Here is a 14,396-nt window from a genome sequence, read left to right as displayed (position 1 = left end):
TTTCTATCTATAAATTTATACTTCTATCAATCTACCACCTATGAATATCTATGTGTGTCATAAATATTCTCTCACAAATCTATTAATTTTCACGGTGTTTTGGCAAAGATTTATATTTTAATTTACTCTTATTCTCTTTCAAGCTTCTTTATTTTTTTAAGCTTTTATTTAATTTCTGATTAGTTAACATACATTAGATGTTAATTTCAGGAGTACAAGATAGTAATTCAACACTTCCATATAACACCCCATGCTCATCACAACAAGTGCACTCCTTCACCCCATTACCTATTTAATCCATCCCCCCATGTATCCTGTTAACCATCAGTTTGTTCTCTATAGTTAAGAGTTTGTTTCTTGGTTTGCCAGTCTCTCTCTCACTTTTTTTTCTTTTACTCGTTTGTTTTGTTTCCTAAATTCTACATACAGGTGAAATCATATGGTATTTGTCTTTCTCTGACTGACTTATTTTGCTTAGCATAATGTACTCTAGCTCCATCTACATCACTGCAAATGACAGGATTTCATTCTTTTTGATGGCTGAGTAATATTCCTGTGTGTGTGTGTGTGTGTGTGTGTGTGTACCACTTCTTTATTCATTCTTCAGTTGATGGACATAATGTTATGGTTGCTGACAATGTTGCTATACACATCAGGGTGCATGTGCCCCTTTAAATCATTATTTTTGTATCATTTGGATAAATACCCAGTAGTGCAATTACTGGGTCATAGGGTAGCTCTATTTTTAACTTTTTGAGGAATCTCCATACTGGTTTCCAGGGTGGCTGCACCAGTTTACAGTCCCACCAACAGTGCAAGAGGGTTCCTTTTTCTCCATTTTAGTTATCATCTAGGTATTTGATTACAGTAACAAGCACTTCATATCCAAGGGATTATCTGTATTTTTACAATGATTAAAACCAAAAGTAGGGGTGCCTGGGTGGCTTATGGGTTAAAGCCTCTGTTTTCAGATCATTTCCATGATCCCAGAGTCCCGGGATTGAGCCCCACATTGGACTCTCTGCTCAGCAGGGAGCCTGCTTCCTCTCCGCCCGCTCTCTCTCTGCCTGCCTCTCTGCCTACTTCTGATCTCTGTCAATAAAAAAATAAAATATTTAAAAAATAAAAGCAAAAGTAAATTAAATAAAATTTTTGTCATTTTAGGAATTGGTTGTCCATCTTTCTACTCCATCTCTTCTTGTACAACCAGCTCTGTGGGAGCTCCCAGAGTATGTTGTCCTTCAATCCTTCAGTCATTCATTTGCCGATACATGGAAAGCTGCCTGCTAGAAGGAAGAATCAGAGAGAAAATAGCAACAGACAAATGAAGTGACTTTGAAATTCATTTGCGCTTTCTATATTTTATCAAAATGACAGCATCATTATTACTGGTAGGGTAGATGGTTATTATTTGGAGCTATAAAAGATATAGACCTTGTAATAGACCTAACGGACCTTCTATTCACTATTTACCCACATACCTTTTAATTTAATACAAGCCCACTGGAGCTCTGGACACTTGGTAGAATGTTGGTAAAAAAACAACTGACCATCTGCATTGGGTGAAGAACTTCAGAGAAAATGACCTAGTACCTCTGCACTTAAGCACCCCATAAGTTTTTGAGGGTTTACTACTTTCCAGACACTATTCCTGAGGCTGAAAATATCCAGATGTAATATGTATTATATAATATATATCATATGTATTAATATCTAGATATAACATGTATATTATATCTAGATATATTTCTTTTCACTTAAAATTTTAAATCTACTTGCAGAAGTAAAACATTGAACTACAGTTTTGTAGTTAAGTTCTACTGTAAAGTTTTATATTAGAAACAAATGACAGGTCAAAGCAAGAACAGAAAAACATTTTTAAAAGAGTCCCAAAAGGTTCTCAGAAGAAATCATGATTAAGATGAATTTTGAAGGATTAGGTTTTTGTTTTTGTTTTTCAGAACAAGGGCAAGAGTTAAAAGCAGAAAGGACATTTCTAACAGAAGTAAAAACATATACAGACAGAGAAGCATTTGACTGGAACATCTCAACTAGGGAGGAAGAGAGAACGTTCAATACAGCAGAAAAAGAAACAAAATAATAATCCTTTTTTGAAGTTGCATGATAAAGTGAAATTAGGAAAAAAAAATACACATTGAAAATCAGGTAAGAAAAGAATAAACAAGCCAGAGTGGAATTATAAAATGGATCTAACAAGCATCAGTTAATCAAAACAAAAGAGAGGGATTTCAGCCAGCAGTCATCAAAGGTAAGGTTGTAAGGTAAAGAATCTAAAATCAGGAAGGCAAAAACTTGAGCACAGGCCCACCAGCCTCTTTAAAATACTAGTTAAGAAATGGTATACATATTTTCTGCTTAATTTCATTGGAGAGAACATGTCACAAGGTTGTGTGTGTGTGTGCACGCGCAAAGAGAATATTTGACTAGGCACTTGCCTCCTACCAGTTCCTTAATTGGGGAGTTGGAACATAAATTGTTAATGGAGTTAATCATATCTACCATACTACCTGGTTTTATATTTAATCTTTCCTGTTTGGAGTCTCTTTCCTGTTAGAACTTAAGTTTCACAAAATCAAGGACTCTGTCAGTGAATACACTTTATTTTCATTTGATTCTTTAGGCTGATTCAACCATATTTTATTGCGTATTTCACTAAGTTAGACCTATTTCTCATTTTAAAAAATCATTATTGATATGTATTTAAAATTTTCCATTCAAAGTAGCAATTTGGTCTTTAGAATAATAGTATGATGAGAAACACATTATTTCAAATTATATTTTGTTTTATGCAAAGGCATTTTATAATTACAAGAAGATGCTTTGCAGCATACATAGATGATTCTAAATCATTTTTATAAACTAGGGCTTCAAATTCTAGTTTTCACTTTTCTAACTCTAGGGCTTCCAGTGTGTGTTTTGTTGTCATCATTATTGTTGTAAATATATATAATATAAATATATACAAAGTATAAACAAAATAGTAAAACTTAAATTTTTAGTATGTGCACTTCCTCTCATGTAACAACTTTAACTTGTAATCAAGCCATTTTGAAATCTTTTAGAAGAAATTACAGAAACATTAAATTAAATTATTTATATCATATATCAAAAAGGGAAGCAATCTTTAATTTAACATGTTTTTATCTAGGAATACCTAGGAATCTTATATGGTTTAAGAAAAGATGTATCTGTAATTAAATGCAATGCAATGCATTTAATGGTCCTGGGATCAAGCCCTGCATTGGGTTCCCTGCCCAGCAGGGAACCTGCTTCCTGCCCCACCGCCTTCCCCCCCAACCTCCTGCCTCTCTGCCTACTTGTGATCTCTCTGTCAAATAAATAAATAAATAAATAAAATCTTAAAAACAAAAACAAAACATGAGTGAATCTAAGTTACTCATATAAATATAATGTAATCAAATTTGGGTATATTTAACTTATTTATATTCCTTGTTAATATAATTAAAACAAAATGAGTAATTATTTTAGAAGACATAATCATTTGTCCCCATTTATAAAATTTTATATTAAAGTTTCTATAAAAAACAGTATTTATTTGAGATGAACTGTGCACTCAAGGTGTTCAGTAATGCCTCTTCACTAAAATACAATGTACTTAATACATCTAATTACAGAAAACTAGTTAAGTCATTTAAACAATACTCTGACAATGAACAATTTTAAAATAAATTCAGAATCTAAGGGTCTTTGGCTGGTTCTTATTCAAAACATGACAGTTTGAATTAAAAGTTAGTAATAGCAACAATCAACAAAAACAGCCATTTTAAATTCAGTGTCTAAACCATCTAGGTAGAGCTCAGAGTAGAATGTTTTAAAAGTCTCAGAACAGACAACTTCAGTAATGCAGATGATTCACTTTAAAATGTGTTCTTCCTTGGGGAGGGGGGTGGATGAGTTGAATGATGAGTTAAGGAAAGCATTTGTGATACACCCGGTGATGTATGGAAGTGTTGGATCACAATATTGTATACCTGAAACTCATAAAACACTATTCATAAAACAGTGGGGCTGAAAACAATGTGCTCTTCCCTCTAAACACCTTTATTCATGTGTGTACACACCATTTTACCACTTACCAAGCTGTTTTGATGTTTTTCTCCCATATGTCTGCCTCTCCACACTACATTCTAACTTCCTTAAGGACTGTCAGAGTCAATGGATCAATAGTCTTTGTTCCTCAAGTAACCAGCATGTGTCTAGCATGAAAAATATCTGTAGAACTAAAACAAAACTACGTCATAGGAAGAGAAGTTACTTGGTGGTAGGTGCCTTCATAGTTTCCGGAAAAGAGGAATCAGAGGGAAGAGGGTGGTTTATTGAATTACATTTCAGGAAAAAATCAGACAGGAAGTCCCAGGAGACAGTAAAATCTCATAATAGAGCCAAACATTAAAAAAAAAAAAAAAATCCTTGGGAAGGATTTTTTGGTTTTACAAAGTTCTCATACATGTTATTTTTATCCCCTATGTGTTTCCCTGTAGTGATTAGAAAAAGACCAAAAACCTAAAAACCAAACAGGATTTTTGTCTATTTGTAAAGAAAGCAAAGAAGTATGACACAGTGTTTCACATCAAAGATTTTGCAAATTGTGTATCATAGAATGGCTCATTTGGAAACCACTGGAGTCAAAGGTGCTAGTCCCTAAGCTTCCCACTCCAACCTCTTGCTGAAGTTTGTGGTAAGACTTCATTTGGAGAAAGAATTTCATGGCTTTAAATTTTGAAAGCCACTATTCTTAGTGAAGGAAAGTGATATTGTTTTCTATGAGATAAAAATAATTTGCTCTTAGTATTGCTTTTTCTTTCCCTTAAGTTATTTCTTCTCCTGCAGAACTCAAGTTATTATTTATGAAGAGACAGAAAGCTTATATGCAGTAAACATTTCACCTTTAATTTGAGTTTCATTAAGTAAAACTTCCCAGTATATGAATTTTTCCAAATTAGTAGTAAACATTAAATGACTACATTAAGATTTAATAGTATTTTATCAGTTTCACATGAATAATGGGACCTATATTAAGTCATTTGTTTGTCATATAATATTACAGCACTGTAAAATTACACAAATAAACTTTATTCTTCACAGACACAGAACAATTTTTAGCAGTTATTTAAAGGGTTTTGAAAATATGCCCTAAATAAAATTGGTTCCTATCAGTCAATTTTTTATTAGCCAGCACACACCAAAAAAGCCCTCATGTTAAGATATTTTAAAAGGAAAAACATCATATTTTTTGATAAGTATGTGAGAAAAATATATCTTAAGATATTAGTAGAATTAATCTTTTGTGGTACCCTCAAGGCACATGGTATGTAGAGTGCAAATAAGATGAGTTCATGACTATTGAGTTCATTTATAAAATAAATAGAAAATATGCTCTATGCACAAAATTAGAAATCTGTGAGAATGCAGTAAATGGATGATCCATGTCAAAAGAAATACAATAGATGGTAATATGTGAACTATAAGTTGTTTATTAAGGGTTCATCCCAAAAGGTCTATAATTTGTCAAGACTGTCTACTGTTCCATACAACTTACCAATATCTTCAAATGAATAGATGCCATCTACAAGTGCTAATGGCATATTTACAGATAAGAAAATTAGAATATTGCAAAGTCTTTCCATTGTTCTTTCCTTTAAACTAAATCTTGAAGATTTTTCATATTACATAACCACTTTTAAAATTTTAATTTATTCTTTAAAGGTCAGGATAACAAGAAGGGAAATTAATAACAATGTAAATGAACTATGTAGGACACAATAACTGATATATTTCTCAAATGTCTATCTTCCTTTGACTTTCCCCCTGAAAAGCAAACAAATTTTAAAAATAAATAAATAGAGTTAGTTAAGAGAAACAAAACATGAAAAATGTTCCCAACTACACATATTAAATGAGAACAAACTGTTTTCACATAATGTGCACCGTCAAAAAGAAATTTCTTTGCTGATGGGAAAATGTCTACTCCTGGATGTGCTGTGAACACTTGAAATGTGCCTAGTACATCTGAAAAACTGAGTTTTCAATTTACTGTATTTTAATCCATTTTAATTTAGATTTAAATAGCCATCTGTGGCTAATAGCTACAATATTAGACAGTTAAGTGACCCAATATCTATCATCCATTTTTTGGAGGTCAATAAAAGTATCTCAAAATAGCTGTGTTTCTACAAATCATGCAAAGAATTTTTTGCTATGGTGTGATTCCTTTTCTTTTGATTGCTTCATAGCCATTGACTTTTTTTTTTATGAGCAATCATCTGATTTATAAAAAAAGCAACAATATTTAAAATGATACAAAATATCAATTTCAAACAATATCAAAAAGTGAGTGTATTTAATCATACTAAGCTCATAACAGGAAAAGGGTAAGAAGAATAATTCATGCTACAGCATGTTGCTAATATGAACCGGCAATAGAAAGAGTTGGTAAAGGAAGGCAGAGGAACTCTATCTTTTAAGAATTAGAACCGAGGGGCTCCATAATCTATCTGGCATCCACTCAATGTTGTACCTATGGTTAGAAATGTACATGATGGGAACTCCAGGAATCTTCCGGATCCTTCGTTTAAGGTCTCGGTCAACTGTGGCCACAATGTAACACTTGTGCTGAGTTACTCTCTGCACTAAGCAGTCATCTGCATAGGTTCCTTTGTGTGTGCATGGTAATCGTTCAAATCTTGGATCCTTGGCAATCCTTAGAGCCACTCGATACTTCTGCCCCAGTTTCTCAATTTCAGCCATTACACAGTCAGTTATACAAGGGATACACTTGGCATAAAGACAGTCCATCATTGACTGTACTAAGTCAAGTTTGGCTTTAATGGAAAAGTTGATAAAGTTGGTATCAACCAGGATGTGGTAAGGTGGGCCCAGCTGTGTGTTATATTGGAAGAATAAGCAGGAAGGATGTTGGGGGACTTCTCTTTCCTTGAGTGCACTGGGATCTTTCTTTTCTTTTTTTTTTAGGTTTTAATCTATCCTTTTCTTTAAGCCTCTGATCTCGGAGACTAAGCATTCGCTTCATAGTCGCATACTTCCTTGCTTTCTTTTGCTTCCCCATGTTCACGTCGTACTCTTGTTTCTTCGCCATTGACTTCTTTATTTCCTATGTTATCCATTGTCCTGATCACATTTCTGTTGAGCACTGTTCTCTCAAAGTGCTCTCTAAGGTCCAGGCTCGAGTTTATCCCTCTGGTTCTCTATAATCCTGTCTATCTTGGACACCTCATAGCACATGATAGAAACACAATAAACAGACATTGAATAATATATCTGTATAAAAGAATATAGGAAGTAAATGAATAACTGGTATCCTATTTATCTTTTAACTTATTTTTCTAAGAATTAAAAGTTTTCTCTAAAATTTAGTTTCTATCAATACATACACACATTTGTGTGTGTGTATATACACACAAACACATATATATAATATATACAAATTTATCCACATATATATAATGGGAATAGAACTTATAATTTAAAAGACTTTATAACATAAATTATTAATACTTTCTAGAAGTGGAAGCATGACACACTCACACAAAAAGTGAAGATCTTTCTGAATTCCCAACACATAAACATAAAGGCACATAATTTATAGCTTCAATTCTACAAGTTAAGCTTTGTGTCAATGGTAAACACAGAAACACAAAAAGTCACACATCTAGTTATCAATTAGCTGTTTTCATTCCTGGTGAAATGAAAACTTTAAGTGTTTTGAGCTCAAAACTGAAAAATATACAAGCAGATAAAGAAGTCCAACACATCAGATTTCCTGTAGTTTTTCACCCAATAGAAAATAGATGCTTAAAATGAGCTCAACATATGGTCAGATCATAATACTAAATCTTCAATCATTGCTGCTACTAATGCCAAATAAGGTATTAGTTGTAAATGAACCCAAAAGTATGAAAACACCAAAATACAAAAATAGTAGAGAAATACTAAAATTAGAAAAACAAAATCATCAAAATTTTGTTTCCACTGTGTACAGAGGCTGGAAAAGATGTTACTTGAGTCAAGGAGCCCATGAAGTGCACTTCTGTCGAGATAAAGTTTATTGTGGTTAGTCAGATCAATTAACTAATCATCTTGGTGGAATTTCTAGATTATTAAAAGGCAAATTTCCTGAAAAAGGAAAAAACAGCAACAACACAGTTCTTATAGAAATATAAAACTCAAAAGGAATGAAAAGTGAGAGCTTCTAGAGAACAAGAGGACTCTGAAAAATATGCACTGGACAACAAAGTTTTTCAATAAGGATTATTTTTTCCTCTGCCCAAGTTAACCTTTTTTTCTTCATAAACCTTGGCTCTGCTATGCAGTAACACTAGCTCTGGGAGAAGCCATTCCATTCTCTGAAGGAAAAGAGATTCAGGGCAGACCCTGCCCTAGTGCTCAAGATCTGCAGGAGATTCGATGGTCAGATCTCTTCCTGTGTATCTCTAGTGACTGATAGGAATCTGGTTTTATCTCAGATTGATTACTGGAACTATGATCTGACTATTGGCCTCAGTATGTAGGTTGTCACTGTTTGGGTCTTTTGCCACCATGCAACTGTCCATAAAATCAGGTTTCTTAGAAATCAGTAACAGACAAATTGAAACCAAATTTAATTATATTATTACTTTGACATTGTAATTTGGTTGTCTAATAACCCCCTTCATCATTCTACACTCATGGTTTGCTCTTGTCCTTATTACCCCCAACATACATGTGTAAATGGACTACAGAATCGTGTATCTCCAGGCTGGGATTGAATCAGAACTCTAGTCTATCAAATTCTTTATTTTATAAATGAAGAAAATAATTAAATATTAAAGATAAAAGCTATTAAGTGTTCTTTTTCAGGACAATAATTGCAACTAAAAGATATTTGGTTTGTTTTATCATAGTTCATGCACTACGATAAGCACTAGAATAGACATTTTAAAAAAGTTATTCTTTCATCATGTGAAATGATGTTATTACATAAGAAAGACATAACCATAAGTGTAAGTAAAATAAAGAATATATTCAAGGTACCATAAATGTCTAGTGCTAATTTCATTCATTTCTCAAATTATTGCGGAACACTGGCCTCTAAAAAACTGGCAAAAATATTTAAAAATCATGACTATTAAATGACAGCTGAAACCTACAACAAATGTTATGGTTCTGACTTCTCATAAATTTATACTGACTTTCTTAACTTTAATATTTCAATAATTGGAAGTCATAAAAGCCCAGACCAATCATATTTTTAAACATGAGAGCCAAACATGACCTACTTTATACTTACCAAATTATAATATTTTATATTGAAAATGACATATTTAAGCAAATACACTTTCTTGAATAAATACATTTTTGTACCAATGAATTATTACAAGAACAGCTATTATGATTCTGAATAATACTGTAGTTATATCACATAATACACATTGACCTCTTAGAATTATAAATTATCATTGCATTTGCTTAATGAATTATGAAAACTCATTTTGATTTTATTTAAAACCAGATATTTATAGAAATTTAAGTTTTCCTATCATTGTGTCCTTACAGTTTGTAGAATTCCACAATGAAATGCTCTAATGCAAGTTACTGAGCATTATTTATAATGCCTACTATAATCTCAGTCAATAAGATGGTGGTAAATTCACAAGAAAATGCATATAAAAGCTTGATTGTGAATTTAATATTTAAAAACCCAAGAATCATGTAGGAGATAGGTAAAAAGGATAATTTGTATTAGAATCCAAGATTAAGCATATTTTGCTTTATTCATTTTTTCTGGGTTTCTTAACAACCATGGTGAAGGAAAATTAATAGATTATGTAGATGCTATTATCAATTTTAATAAGCGTATTTATTTTTCAGGATAGACAAATATTTTTATATTTGGCAGTGAACTCAAAGAGAAATATACTGTATTAATTTTATTTAAAAGTTTTTAAACAATATAATGCACTATGTGTTTAATCACATGTTTATGAAAGATTTATATTCTACTTACTGAGTTTTTTATACTTTCTGATAATATCTGTGAGCATATTACATTATGATTCTATGGAGACATTTTCCTAAACTTATATAGTATAAATAAGTAGCTTTTTTTGTGATCTAATTTATTGTAATGGCAGATTTAATTTAATACAATGGAAGAATCGATGGTTAGCATGATCGTATGGTAATTCTTTTCAGGGATTATTTATTTCTAGGTGCCGTAGCAAGCATGCTTTATGATTCAATAGTGGTATTTCCATTAACATCTTGTAGTAAAGCTATTCTAAAAGGAAACTGTCCCTGAATCATAAATATATACTTAATTATTATCTGATAACACCAATATAATAAAAATAAAGTGGTCCCTCCATTGAGCCTAGTCTGTTATTCCAAAGAACAACAGATATTTCTACAGAAATGTCTACTTCTGTTTTTCTTTAGTTCAATTATTTTCTCCACAAATATAATGATTATAATGGACCATTATAGGACCATTTATTTTATTGTTTTTTTAATATTATCTTTTTTTTTTCTTCAAAACTTATTTTGTTGACCTTTTATTTACCAATTCCTTAATTAAAGCTGTACGCTACTGTGGGTGGTTAGACTAATGGCCCTCTTTGAAACTTTCCAGATAGTCCCTGGAGGTTACCTTTTCTGGAGATGCTTGAAAGGCATCTTCCTGATGGTCTGTGTTCAATGATTTACTGGTGCATCGGCTGACTATTTGGTGAGCTACAAACCCCCATTTCCTCATCTCAAAATGGGAAAGACTCAAGAGCTCCCAGTGAGGTAATAATATAGTTTAATTTCACCTGAAATCACATTTTTAAGAAGCTTTTTTCTTTTCTTTGTTCTTTTTTCTTTGTTCTGATTCTTTTCTGTGTTCTTTTTTCTTTGTTCTGATTCCCTACTTCTTAAATCAATGACTTCTCCTCAGAGTACTCTCTCAATAAATCCCAAACAATTTCCATTTTAGGCTCTGAACCTACTGAATCCAATATAAGACATTAATGTTCTGGAAGATTTGAATGTATTTCTTTGTTACTATTTTCACTCTATTATGGTGCATTTTTCCTACATCAGGCAGAGTTATCTTTCAAAAAATAAAATCTGAGCAGTCATTTCTTTAATTAAAATCCCATTACAATGAGAATAATAAAAAAAAAATCCTTACCATGGTTTATAAACATTGATTAAAAACTTGACTCTGGTTAATTTTCTGCACTAATTTCCTATTAGTATCTTGATTCCTAAAACACTATCTATAAATGTTGTCTTATTGTATCTGAAAAATGGGAGGCTTATTCTTGCCTTGGCTCATTTGCATTATACTTCCCAGAGTTTTGCCTCTTCATCCCCCCGCCCCCGTTTACTTCTCAGGATGCCCTCTCACCTCTCAGATCTTTCCATAAATGTCACCACTTTAGAGTGTACTCACTTGAGTGTATGTGTATCTAACTTATTCCCTTATATTCAGGGATGTTTTTCTCACATTCCTGAATTTTTACTATAATTACAACTTTTTAACAAAATAGTTGCTCCTGTTTATTGTTTTTTGTTTTTATTAGAGTGTTGTGAACATTAGTTATTTTACTTATATGATATCCCTAAATCCCCATCAGTGCTTTATCCAATGTGAACAATCAGTGCATTTTGTGAAATTAAATGACTGTGCATCAACTAAGTCACCCAAGTAGATTTTAAATGTTAAACAAAGTTTTAATTTACAGGCTTGAAACCTGAAATAATTTTTCAACTTGCCCATATTTATTTTGTTCACTTTCAATAACCATCCCTCTTGCTTTTTGCATTGCAACTTGTATCAATTATATGGGGACATGGAGGAAACATAATTTATTCTACTTGTAAGAACAAATATGATTATACTGGTAATAGGGGTAGTATTTCTGTATCCACATACTATATAAAGAATGTTAAGTTATGATCTTTAAAAAAACATACGTTTGTTGTTAAATTCAATAATCATAACTTGTCCCCTTACCACTTCAGTAAAAATATCTGTCAGCATTTGCCTACCTTATTTGTAAGTGTTAGTAGGAAGTAAAATCCATTTATTATTTCATTAATTTATAATATCCTCATATTTGAGGAACAAAAAATCTTTCTATAAGAACATCTGCTGTTCTCTAGTTCATTTATTTTCTCCATAACTATAGTAACTATCATGATAAATAATTTACAATGGCATTGATTTACTGTTTCTAAATAAAATTTTTCCCTTTGAAATTTATTTTTCTGACTTGACTATGTAAGATGGCAAATTGATTCCAATACATGATATCCAGGCACTATAAAATTAATAAAATGACAGAAAAAATGAATACTTGAAAATATATGATAATATCATACACAGTCAAGAGAAACTGTGGAACGCTTACTCTTTAGCATGATATTTGTCTGTGTAATTACTTTTTCAGGTTCAGGTAACTTTTCCCTCTTGTCACCTCTTACCCCTAGGAGTGATAACGATTCCAGGATGTTACAATCCTGGGGGATTGTCCCATTCCTTGTTGCTTTTCCTAAATCCTGCCTTCACCTTAATAACTAATTTCTTTCCTAAATTATATTAAATTTATCTTATTTGAATGTGCTATCTGTTTCTTGCAAGGACTCTGTTATGTTGCTAAACTGACACTAAAATGGTAATCATATTTCCTCACCAACATACAATAAAAGTAACTTAATGACAAAGTTATTAAAATAAACTTATTTAGAAATAAAAATACATTTCAGAATAATGTTTGAATCAAAGAGAAACTCTGCGGCGCCTGAGTGGCTCAGCCAGTTTAATATCTTACTCTGTGTTTTAGCTCAGGTTGTGATCTCATGGGTTGTGGGACTGAGCTCTGTCTGGGTGGGGCTCCCCATGCACTTGGATCCATCTGGATTTCATACATGATCAAATGCAAATATATTCATACCTATTTGGTCCTTTTTTACTTTTACAGGACAGTAAGTATAGTAACCATGTTTTATGGCTTGCAATTAAATTGGAAAATAAAAAAATGCTTGTGTATTATTTTTTAAAATATTCTGTAATTAGACTTGTTGTTTTCAATCTTCTTGGAACAGGAGGAGCTTTTTCTTATATGTTGCTTAACTGTCAAGGAAAATGTATGAAGAGTGTTTTATCTTCTAGTCAAGCAATCTTTAATTCCTTTATTTAAAAAATATTAACAATGGACTCATGCTTTTTTTTTTCATTGAAATTGAAATTTATTTTTTTTATTTTTTTATTTATTTTTTTTAATTTTTTTTAAATTTTAAATTTTTAATTTTTTATAAACATATATTTTTATCCCCAGGGATACAGGTCTGTGAAGTGTGGACTCATACCTTTTTGAAAAAACTTTCAGCTCTATTTTCTTATGTAGTTTATTTTCTTAACCATGCCGTAATCACAGGCAACCTTAAAGATGCCTGTGCAGCATTCCCTGGCTTACATCTCACTGTCACAAGAAATCACATTGTAGGAAGGCTTGGCCTTTTTCCCAGTGGGACTAACCCCATATCGCTTCTTTATATTTATGGCACTTGGATAAGTTCTTCCAATTATTCATAAGCCTTTGATTATGTAAGTTTAAAGTAGTAATTTAAACTAATGTGTATGTGTGTGTGTGTGTCTAGTGTTTTTATTGTCACTAGGTGTATCAACTTGGCACTATTTAGACTGGCATGAAAGTCAAATACTTAAATATTACTTTTTCTCTACCTAAGATGAATTTCATAAAATGGATTGATGTTTGTATTTTCATTATGATTAAGTAACTGAGTACTATGTATAAGCTCTAAATTATATTTCATTTGTAAATTTCTCTATAACATATCATATAATATGATAAAACGAGTCCAGATTGGAAAACTACTATTCTAAGCAAAGAAAAATCATTCTTTTTATCCTAATAAGATGTATCTAGTTCATGAAAATATATGATTTTCTTATGTAGTTTATTTTCTTAACCATGCCGTAATCACAGGCAACCTTAACCTTTTTAAGATTAGAAGACTTATCTTTTTGTTAAGAGAGGTTTTCTTGCAATTAATTCTTTTTAATTTTAGGTCACTTTATATGCCCTTGTTACCTTTGCCCAAATACTCTAATTACAGCCTATTTAAGTGCATTATAGTTTTCATATATTTCTTTTTAAACTAGCTTAATAAGTGATTGAAAATCTGGATTTATTATATTAAAAAGACTTAGTTTTAATTGCTCCTATTAGTTGCTGGTTCTAGTAGCATCTTTTCCTAGGTCATCTTCTACCTCATTTTAAAACTATTTAAAATTTCTACAAGAGAACCCACAGATTAAGAAAAAATTTGAAATGTGGAAATGTAAA

At 31.7% G+C, this 14,396-nt stretch overlaps 1 pseudogene; it reads right to left on the bottom strand.

Annotated features, from left to right (window-relative positions):
* Window positions 1-6,494: 6,494 nt before the first annotated feature.
* Window positions 6,495-7,127, bottom strand: LOC101683930 (annotated as a pseudogene).
* Window positions 7,128-14,396: the final 7,269 nt, after the last annotated feature.

Source organism: Mustela putorius, unplaced genomic scaffold, assembly GCF_011764305.1.
Source record: "Mustela putorius furo isolate JIRA1106 unplaced genomic scaffold, ASM1176430v1.1 tig00003834_pilon_pilon_pilon, whole genome shotgun sequence".
In the NCBI taxonomy this organism is placed as follows: Eukaryota; Metazoa; Chordata; class Mammalia; order Carnivora; family Mustelidae; genus Mustela; species Mustela putorius.
The sequence above is the reverse complement of the archived record's forward strand: the minus strand, read 5'-3'. Positions and strand labels throughout refer to the sequence as shown.